Source organism: Phascolarctos cinereus, unplaced genomic scaffold (genome assembly GCF_003287225.1).
Source record: "Phascolarctos cinereus isolate Bilbo 61053 unplaced genomic scaffold, phaCin_HiC Scaffold_726;HRSCAF=1367, whole genome shotgun sequence".
In the NCBI taxonomy this organism is placed as follows: domain Eukaryota; kingdom Metazoa; phylum Chordata; class Mammalia; order Diprotodontia; family Phascolarctidae; genus Phascolarctos; species Phascolarctos cinereus.
In genome coordinates, this window is record NW_027556098.1 from 413,074,437 (window position 1) to 413,085,723 (window position 11,287).

At 44.2% G+C, this 11,287-nt stretch overlaps 1 non-coding gene and 1 pseudogene across 1 annotated transcript; one reads left to right on the forward strand and one right to left on the reverse strand.

The window, feature by feature from the left end:
* Nucleotides 1-2,909: 2,909 nt before the first annotated feature.
* On the reverse strand, nt 2,910-4,102 carry LOC110220063 (zinc finger protein 24 pseudogene; annotated as a pseudogene).
* A 1,863-nt stretch (nt 4,103-5,965) lies between these two features.
* LOC144454605 (U6 spliceosomal RNA) lies at nt 5,966-6,071 on the forward strand. The gene has a single exon (XR_013483123.1). It is a non-coding gene; the product is annotated as a U6 spliceosomal RNA (small nuclear RNA).
* The last annotated feature ends 5,216 nt before the right edge of the window (nt 6,072-11,287 follow it).

Sequence of the window (11,287 nt, forward strand, 5' to 3'; positions counted from 1 at the left end):
GATGAGAAAATTGAGGCAAACAGGGTGAAGTGACTTGCCCAGGGTCAACAGATAAATAAATATCTGAGACTGACTTTGAATTTAGGTCTTCCTAATTTCAGACCTGGCACTCTATCCACTGCACCACCTAGCTGCCCCATGGCTCTTATCATTGCTCACAGATATTTACAGAGCAAGTGTGTACAAAGGAGAGTGCCTGGGGCACTGGAGGGGTACAGAAATCTCCTCCCTAAAGAGGCTTACAGGGGGCAGCTAGGTGGCACAATGGATAGAGGCCCTGGAGTCAGGAGGACCTGAGTTCAAATCCGGCCTCAGACACATAACACTCACTAGCTGTGTGACTCTGGGCAAGTCACTTAACCCCTAATTGCCTCACCAAAAACAAATAAGTAAATAAATAAATAAATAGACAAACTAATTAATTAATTAATTGATTGATGAATAAATGAATGAATGAATGGATAAATGAATAAATGAATAAATGAATAAATGAATAAATAAATGAATGAATAAATAAATAAATGAGTGAATAAATGAATACATGAATGAAAGAATAAAGAGGCTTACAGTTTGCTAAGGGGGATGCAATTGATTCTGTGATTCTGATGAGACTAATACGAAGTAGGATATGATAAGGTCCAAGGAAAAATTGAGGTAATGTAAGGAAGTGGCTCGCAGCTGGGGCAGGAGGCCTCAGGAAAGGCTTCTTAGAGGAGGTGGAAGCCTAGCTGAACCTGACAGGAAGAGGATTCCAGCATAGCCCCCAGTGCAGATGTATGGAGGGGGATGATGAGAGAAGGAAAGAAGGGCTGAACTCCCAGGAATTCTCTATCAGGTATAAATGAATTACATGGAGCCACAGAACATCCTTCTGACTCAATTTTTTTTCTAAAAATTTTGCAGTGGAAGTCAAGTTTCCTAGAGTATTTTGTCTAAAAAGGAGTGGCGTGAAATCCAGCCTTAAGGTTGCTTTGGTGGCCTGAATCATCCAGGGTGGAGTGAAAGGAAAGCTGGGAGAAATGGGCTTCCCTCCAACTTTCCACAGGGATGCCCTGAGACCAGAAGGGCTCATGGGATGCTGTGGGAGGGAAATGCCTTCTGGAATTCTGTGGCATCTCCCTCGAAGAGCATAAGGTCTCTGGGTTGGTAGATTTCCCTCCCTTCCCCTGCTGCTGCTGGCCTTGAAAGCCTCCTGACTCATGAGGAGTTTGCTCCTTGCACTGGCATTGCTGGATCAGAGGCTCTCTCAGGATCTCTGTAAGATATGAGGCACACTCTCCCTCACCCTGAACTTCCCAAAAAGGACCCAAGGAGGGAGTTAAATTCTACCAAAACGTGGAAGAAAGAAGGTCAGGAAAACTCAAATATTTCTAACTTACCCTTCTTTGGAAATCAATCCTTAGACAGCTGAGGAAGGAAGACCCAAGGAGAGAGTCTGGTGAGACTGCTGAATTTGTCCCAGAGATTATTCTGGGACACATACCTTTCTCACTAGCCAGGCTGACCTGCCAACTGCAGAGAAACCAGGGATAAGGAAAGGCTGGTGTCTGAGCCCTCCTTGGACCATGAACGCTCATGGAAAGTCAATCTCCTTGGCTTAGCTTCCCATTATAACAACAGCATATCTGAGCCTGAGGGGCCCTTGAAGAAGATCACCTTCAACATTCTCATTTTCTAAGAGAGAAAACTCCTAAGGAAAGGGGAGAGCCTGAAGCAGAGAATTCAAGAATGTTTTGTAAATGGATATGAACTGCCCTTATAGGAGATGCTATTATGGGTCTTCAGCCAGGTCTCCTGACTTCCAGACCAGGACTCTTCCTTCTGCCCAGTTAGTGTCAATAGGAGTGAGCCATTCACACTGAATATTACCTATGAGTAAATTCTCTTTCTACATGGTGCGTACTCATGTATGAGTATATGTGGTGTGTTCCCAGAGGTCAGGCTAATTTAGTCACTTGCCTAAGTGTGGAAGATCAAATCTCTGAGGTTCCCATCTCTCTTGATTTTTAGAGACCCAGATTAGCCATGTCACGCTTTCCTGTCTATGATGGAACAGGGCCAGCCATGGCACTGAGCTAAGGAAGGCCTTACAACCTTCCAAGTTCAGGGACCTCAGGTCCAAACCTGTAAAGTGGAGATAAGCTGTGAATTTTCCAGCTCAGAGGAGGGTCAAGGAGACACAATGGTCCCTGGTGATGGGCGGAAATTCCCCTTCTCCCACACTTTATCTCAATATGGACTCATGCTCTTTGCTCTAGATGGCCCAGATACCCCCGGGATTGTCCCCACAGACCCTAATTACCCTGTAGGGGCAACTCTTTGAGTTGTCCTGCTCTGCTGATTCTAACCCACCTGCCCCGTATACTTGGCTTATCAATGGAATACAGATGATGTCCACACCCTATCTCTCTATTACTAATGTGTCTCTGAATTACACTGGAACCTATACCTGTACTTCATTTAACTCAGTCGCTGGCCTGCCTAGCAGCAAAGACATCAATATGACAATCTCTGGTGAGTAGCTAGACCAGCCCTCAGCCTTGTGTTGGTCTGTAGAGGTTTGGTGTTGCATTTTTAAGAGTTCACAAAATCTGTCTTTGAAGGGAATCATATTCTCAATACAGAAACAATTTACTCATCTGACATAGAATCTTTGAAACAGGTACTCAGAGGAGACATTTTGCAAACAGGAAATTTAGGAATAAATATCAAAAACAAAGTTAATATCCTGAAAATCTATAGAAAGATATGACAACATAAAGATAAATGAAGTTGAAATAGTGATGAAAGACTCCCCTCATTTTCCACAGGAGTTTTTCTGATGTTAAGAAGCAACTATTTAGTCCACTAAAACTAAACTGATTCCCCTCCCCCCACCCCATTACACCTTCTTTTCTGATGAAAAACTCTCAAGCCCACAAAGAATATTTTGATACATTGATGACATTGATAGGATTTTTTTCTTCACTGTGTCTTTGCTGATGCCTAAAAAAATTTGAGCTTTGACTGTCCCACGCTCACTACATTCATAGGGTTTTTCTCCAGTGTAGATTCTCTGATGTTGAATAAGGGTTGAACTCCAACTGAAGACTTCCCCACACTCATCACATGTATAGGGTTCCTCCCCACTGTGGTTTTTCTGGTGTAGAATGAGGGCTGAGAGGCAGCTAGGTGGTACAGTGGATAGAGCTCTGGCCTTGGAATAAGGAGGATCTGAGTTCAAATCCAGCCTCAGACATTTGACACTTACTAGCTATGTAATCCTGGGCAAGTCACTTAACCCCGATTGCCTGACCAAAAAAAAAAAAAAAGAATAAGGGCTGAGCACTGGGTGATGAGTTTACCACGTTCATCACATTTGTACTGTTTTTTTGTGAGAGGGATTTCCCTGCTTTCTTTCAAATCTGTCCTTATGTTTAACATATTTGAAAATCTGAGTAATATCTATTTTAAGGGTTCCAGAAATGTTGCCCTGTGGTTCTATGCCTGAAGAAATCTGATTTGGAGGGGACTCCCCATTCCCAGGCTCAGCATCACCAATCACTGTGTCTTAGGGGGTGGAACTCCCAGGCTTCCCACTTAAGCTCATTCTCCATGGACAAGTCCTGTATATTTGATGACTCCTCAGCCATTTCCTAAGGTTCCATCCCCTCCATAAGGTCTTCTTGGGCTTGACCACTGAATGAAACCTGATTCCCTGGTTTGTCAAGCTCTCTCTCCAGATCTTCCAGAATGGTCACTGCCTCTTCTCCATTTTCTGGATAGCACTCTCAAACCCAGGTCTGGAATTCCTTGGGCAAGATGATCAGGAACTGCTCCAGGACCAGAAACCCTAGGATCTACTCTTTTTTGTTCATCTCTAATCTAAGCCAGAGATGGCAAAGCTCACAGAACTGACTCAGGGCTTCACGGTGCCCTGGTGAATCTTGGTACCCAAATCGCCCAAACTTCTGGCAAAAGATATCTGGACCATGGCAGCTGTTCCATTGGACACTAGATCCCTGTCTGTTGGTGCTGTTCTCCTCTATCTTCACTCTCAAAACATTTTTTTAATTAGAGTGGGAGAAATCAATATTGAACCTTCACTCAATTCTGCAGACATTCTGAATTAGAATATGTCAGAAGGAAACATTTCAGCTGGGGTCCAGTCTTAGTACCTTTAACTCTTCTTCAAAGTCACTCCTCCAACCTTGAAAAGAGGTGGCTTACCTTTTCTGGGCTACTGTAAAAAGATCTGCTTACTGCTTTTAAACAACCAACCTGATGACACCAATCCAATGTCATAGACCTCTCCTGCCAACCTCTTATGTTGTCTTGGGATGGAAAAAGGTCTAATCTTGACCTTTTTGCTCACTCCGCTAATCCAGGTTTTGACTTGAGGTATTATTTTAAGTTCTTTGAAAGGGAAGATTGGGAGAGTTCAGCTGAGTTTATGCCTCTATTCCACCATCTTGCTTCTGCTCTTTTCTTTCAAATCCTCCAATCACACCATCAGCATAAACAGACTACAACTGTCTAGCTTGTGACCCATTTTCCTTTTACCCTACTTGCTTAAACTTTCTCTTTCCTTTCTTTTTCTTTTTTTCCTACAAAAGCGGATCTTAAGGGTGCCATGATCTTTGGTTCTCTGAGAATTCCTTAAAGAATAAATTCAAACTATCAATAGCCATAGGAAAAAATGCCCCAAATCACTAATAATTACAGAAATGCACATTAAAACAGCTCTACAGTTCTGCCTCACACTCCTCAGAGTGCCGAAGTTGACACCAAAGAAGAAAATGACAACTGTTGAAGGGGTTGTGGGAGGAACAGACACATTAATGCATTGTTGGCAGAGCTGCAAATTGGCCCAGCCATCTGGGAAAGCAGCTTGGAACTATGTTCCCAAAGTTACTAAATTGTGCATATCCTGTGACACAATAATACCACCACTGGCCTCTATCCCAAAGAGATCAAAGAAAGAGAAAAAGGTCTCCTATGTAAAAATATGTGTAGCAGCTCTTTTTATGGTAGCAAAGTATTAGAAACTAAGAAGTTCCCATCAATTGAGGAATGGCTGTACAAATTATGGTATATGGATGTAATGGAACAGAATTGCACCATAAAAAAATGGTGAAAGTGATGGTCTTAGAAGAATCCTTGGAAAAATTGTATGAACTGATACAGTGAAGCATGCAGAACATGGTGAATGAAGCAACAATATTGTATAGACAAACACCTTGGAAAGCATTAAGGACTCTGATCAATTCATGACCATCCAAGATTCCAGATAACCCAGGGTGACACAAGCTACCCATTTCTGAAAAGAATCAAGATGCAGAAAGAGGCAGAAATTTTTACAAGGGCAGTGTGGAAATTTGTTTTGCTTGACTCTGCATATTGGTTCAAAGGGGTGGGTTTTGTTTGGTTTGGTTTTGTTTTTTCATTTTGGCAAGGGAAAAAGAAGTAAGGGAGAGCAAATAAATGTTTGTTATTTGAAAATATTTTTAAATAAAAAGAAAGAATATCATATTGATATCAATGTGGTCGCAAGGAAGAGATCCTTTTCTATCCTTGAAGAGAGTGGTCAAGGAAGGAATCAAGTAGGAAATGCTCGGGGATATCAATTCAGAATTGTATTTGAACATATTATAATTATCCTCTTTCAGTCTTGGGGAGGGACATATCTGAGGGCATGGGAGACCATGCTGGTTGGTACATTTCTCTCTTAGAATGCTTCAATTTATAATAATGTTAAATTAAATATAATTGTTTCTGGAAGATTGGGGCCTAAAATTCAGAGTATAGTATTAATATTTTTCTTCAATGGAGGTGTTTATGTCACAGTAGAAATCATGTAAATTTAAAGGTAGAAGAGATGATACAACCAACATTTATAAAGTGCCTACTTGTATAGAATGCCTTTGACTCTGGAAGAGACACATAGTTTGGATAGAAGTTCCTGTCCTCGGGAAGCTGAAATTCAGTGCTTCCTTCGGCAGCACATACACTAAAATTGGAACACTAAAGGAAGATTAGCATGGCCCCTGCTCAAGGATGACACGCAAATTTGGGAAGTGTTCTGTATATTGGGGGCAGTTAGGTGGCGCAATGGATAGAGCTCTGGCCTTGGAGTCAGGAGAACCTGAATTCAAATCTGGCCTCAGACACTTTACCACTTACTAGCTGTGTGATCCTGGGCAAGTCATTTAACCCCAATTGCCTCACCAAAAAGCAAAAAAAAAAAAGCTGAAATTCAAATGGGGGAATCAGATACCAACATAGACCAGGATAATGTCCCCCCAGAGTTACAAAATGAAGGGCTATGTGGGGTCCAACGGAGTGTGACAAATGAACAAAGTTTCTGAGTGATTAATTATCAATTTATTAATTAGGCTAACTAATAACAAAGTTGATGGTCAGTGGTTTCTCTCAACAACCAAAGACATGGAGAACCTGAAAGCTTTAAATAATCCTTGAAAGGGAATTCCCCTGATAACTGAAAATCAACCCTAAATGGCAGACATTTAATGAAGAGGTGGTCTAGAAGACTTCAGCCCCTGCTGCTGAGAATGTGGCTTGATCATGAGACTCAGCCATCTCTAGCGATGTGGACAAGGGAATCAATTTCCATCCAGACTACTCTGGTTGGTTTTCTTCTTCATGAGCTGAGTCACTTTAAACTCTAATGGAAGGGTACAAGGACAGGGGCTCCTTTCCCCAGTGAGAGAGTGCTAATACCTGTGGGCATCAGAAAAGGTCCTGTGGAGGACATGACACCTAAGCTGTGTTCTGAAGGAAGTCTGGGGTTCTAGAAGGCACAGAGCTGAGGAAGAAGCCCATGCCCAGCACTGGGGTTTATTCATGCAAAGGCAGTCAGGAGGGACAGGGACTGTTGGGAAAGGGGACTGGTTAGGGGCAGGGAAGCAATTTGGCTTGTATGGAAAGTGCTTGAGGAAGAATACTATAAAACAACACTAGAAAGGTAGGCAGCAGCCAGATAGTGGAGAACTTCCAGAAAGGACTGAGGGGTGTGGAGTTGATCCTAGAGACAATAAGGGGTCCTGAAGGTATTTTAATAGCAGGGAGGACATAGTTAGATCTGTGTTCCAGGAATACCAGCTTGGAAGCTGTGTAGAGGGAGAGAGAGAGAGAGAGAGGAGAGATTGGAGGCAGGGAGACCAAACAGGAGGCAGGAAGAATGATTAGAGATAGTCCAGGAAAGAGGTGATAAGACCCTGAATGGGAAAGAGGCAGGATGAGAACAGAAAAGGATCTGGGCATGAAAGACATTGTGGAGATTAAGGTGACAAAATTAGAAACTTAGGGAATATAGGTATCAAAGGATAGGGAAGGGTCCAGGACAACTCCAAGGTCATGAAGCTGTATGACTAGAAGGATGGTGGTGCTTTCGCCAGAAATGGGGAAGCTTGGAGGGGAAAATATGATGTCATTACTGATAGGGAGACAAGGGGGCTTGGTGTCTCAGATCCCTTAGCTAGTTAGTCTGAAGGAGTCTATGGACCCCTTCTTAAGATAATGTGTTTAAAAGCATTAAATAAAATACGTAGAATTACACCGGAAACCATTATATTGAAATAGTTATCAAAATAAATTTATGGACTCTCAAGTTAAGAACATCTATAAGAGGTTTTCTGAAGAGAAGGACATTTGATTTAGTCTTTAAAGATGAGTGAGAATTCAACAGGAAAATAAGGTGTTAAGAAGACATTACAGCTATTTTTTTTTGTTCAGTCATCTTTTCAGTCCTGTCAGACTCTTCTTGTCCCCATTTTAGGATTTTCTTAACGAAGATACTAGAATGGTTTGTCATTTCCAGATGAGGAAACTGAGGCCAACAGGGTTGAGTGACTTGCCCAAGATCACAGAACTAGGAAGTGTCTGAGGCCAGATGTGAACTCCCAAAGATGAGTCTTACAGACTGCAGGCTCAGTGCTCTATCCACTTTGCCACCTAGCTGCCCTTATTCCTGGCATAGGGAATAGCTCAAATAAAAGCCTGGAGGCTGGAGGATCCAGTGGTGTTTCTAGTATGAGATGGAGCACATAGAATGTGATCTAGAGGGTCAGTTAGGGAGTAACCCATCTTGATTGGGCTTAGAATGGGTGGAAGAGAATAGGGGAAGTTGAGGCAGGAAAGATACACTGTTGCCAGAATGTGGGGAGCCTTGAATGTGTGGACTAATTTTGATGAGACTGCATGGTACAATAGCTAAACCACCAGGCATGGAGTTAAGAAGAGTCGAGTTCCAAATTCTCCTAAAATACTGAGTAGCTAGGTGACCCTGGACAAGTCAGTTAACCTCTCTTGGCCCCAATTTCTGTATCTGTAAAATGGGGTAATAACACCCACTTCCCAGGATTTCTGTGAGGACCCAATGAGATGTTACATGTGGAGCCCTTTGAAAACCTCAGAGCCCTCTGTAAACATTGGCTGTTATGATTCCTCCAAGGACAAGGGCGAGTCACTAGGGTTCTTAGCAGATGATTTGTGAGGTCATTTTAGCGCGATGCGGTCATTGTACTGATGAGGCCACTGAGGCCTAGAGAGATGAAACAGTGTATCTGAAGACAGAAAGTGAAGATAGAGCCTGGACTCTAGCCCACATCTCCAATGTCCACGATCGATGCTCAGGATTAAGTGAGCCCTTCCTCTCCAGGAAAGGTCCTGTGTAGAGCCAACTCTCGCAGTGCAAATGAAGGAGGATTCGTTTCCAAACTTAATTTTTGTAGAAACTGATGGTGCAAAGGGAGTCAGGGCTTTGCACAGTGAGGCCACATTCCTCTCCCACAAAGAATCCACACTCAGGAAAACTAAACCAGCATCTGGCATGTGTTTACTCAGACAGCCACGAGGGGGCAGCACAGAGACACAAGGGACCAGAGATGTCTTGAATTAGAGTGAAAGAAACCAAGCCCTAACTGAGTGTGCTTCCACGCTGCCATATTTGTCCAGACTTTGCTTGAATACTTCCAGTTATGGGGAGATCACCACGTCGTGAAATGATCCAATCCATGCTGGACAGCTGATTGTTGGGAAGTTTGTGCTGAGCTGAAATCACTGGAATTCCCTAGAGCTTTGCCCTTAGTTTTCCCTCCTGGGGCCAGACAGAACCAGTCTGATTGCCTTTGACCCAGGACTGTCCTTCAGATATTTGCAGATGTGACCATGACACCCTCTAACCTAGTTTCTCCAATATTTCAATGGTTCAATGGCCAATTTTGTGCCCCCTCCCATTCTGGTCACCTCCTCCAGATGACGCTTCACTCTTTCTTCAAATGGGAAGCCTGTGGCTGGACACAGGACTCCACTGAGGTATGAGCAGAGTGAAGGAGATTCATGACCTCCCTTCCACTGGACTGTGAACACCCCCAGCAGCAGCCTGAGGTCCTCCATGAAATCATGGGGAGGTGGCCCAGGGCCACCTAGTGGTTACACTAGCAAAGCTGAGCCCAAGAGGATCTAACAGATGGGAAAGACTGAGATTATGGCCCCAGGGACAGACTGTGTATCTCTTGTGTGAGGACCAGCCCAGCTAAATCAGAGCCGCTTAGCACAGGGTAATCACAGACAGAGAGACCTCTCAATCGTAGTCACAGAAATGCTCAGACAATTAGACAAGGAATAGAGAGAGGGCTGGAAATCTCCATCAGTGGAGAGATTTTCCACACTAAGGAAGTTATGAATCCATGAAGTATTGAAGCAAGATGAGATTAATTTTTTTGGCTGCCTCATCACAAAATACTGACTCATGCTTAGCTTCTTGTTTAATTAATGACAAGCATTTATTAGGCTCTTCTTCATCCCAAGCATTCTGCTCAGGACCCCAATTTCTACCTGATTTGCTGCCTTATGGCCTCTCTGCCATACTGACCTAATTGGGGCTGGGAAGCCTCTCCAAAGAGGACAGCTCCTCAGGGACCAGGCTGTCAGGCTTAAGAGGGAGGTACCATCCCAAGAGCAGCTCAAAGAATATGGAACTTTGCTTCCAAGACCCTTCACCCTAACCACCAGCTCCTCTAGCCAGAGAACTTTGCTGTTGGCTGGCACAGCAAAGAAGGGTCATTAGTGAGGATGGGCCTCAACTCCTATAAGCAATGAAGAACAAAAGGGTCAGCTCCAGGGAATCCCAGGACCCAGAGTTAGAGGAGGGCTATCTATCCCGCCTGCAGACTCCCAGTAGAGATTGGGAATACACTCCCTCCTGGTGTAGCTCATGCCAGTTTAATTGGATGAAATAAATCTAATTGTCTCTCTCTCTCCAGTCTCTGAATTTGGTGGTGTTTAGGTATCAAAGGGAAGGTGGGTTCTCAGAATCTCTCCCAGGGTATCTGTCAGCAATGACAGCCAAGACCAGGAAAAGACATAGTCCCATCCAATAGTCAAGAACAAATCATGATGTAGGGGACAATAAAGGGGCCCCTCTGGGTCCTGTTGGTTTCACAGGCCAAGAATGACCCATCTCTGTTGAGTTGCATGTCCTTTGGGGCTCAGTTATGCTCTAGAGTAGCCTGATGGTCTGGGCTGAACAGAGTTCCAGGACTGGGTCTAAAGCAGAGCCAAGAACATCAGTCAGGCCCCAAATGAACCCAAAGCCTTGGTGGGTCAGGATGGGAGCCAAGATCTGCCCAGCTATGGTCAGACACAAATCCTACTTCCTGAGGGGTCCCTGACCCCAAGAATCTGTCTCTTGCTGTTGTTCTCCTTGGGTCCTCCAGGTGGCACTAGCAGGATATAAATGACTCTGTCCTATTGTCCCATTCACCAGGTGCCCCAGGGAGAGGGAGGAAGGAGTTCTCTCTATCCAACATCAGACCTCCCTCTACGGGCAGCTGACCCTCAGTGGATCTAAGGGCACCTGAGCCTCCCTAGGGCAATGGACAAAGCCCTTGGGAATTGGACCTAAGCTTCCTAGAGAGATCAGGGAATACACAGGGATGGAGGCTTAGACTCACAGAGCAGATGGAAGAGGAGAGGGGCTCACCACAAAGCTACCCTCAATGACCCTGCAACACAGGGCTCTGTAGTCCCGACACCCAAAGGCTCTGTCCAACCAGGACACCCCTTAGAAGCCTTCTATAGAGGTGGAGCAGGGAGCTGTGTTCTCCCCCAAAGTTACACATTTCGAGAGTCCCCTGGGCTGTGCTTGAGGCAGAGGAAAGTAGAATGCTGGATTCTGGGTCAGAAGACTTGCATTTCCTTCCTACCTTTTCTGTGACCCTGGGCAGGTCACTACCCTCTTAGAGTTTCTTTCTTCCACTGTCAAATCCATGATCTTGTGATGGGG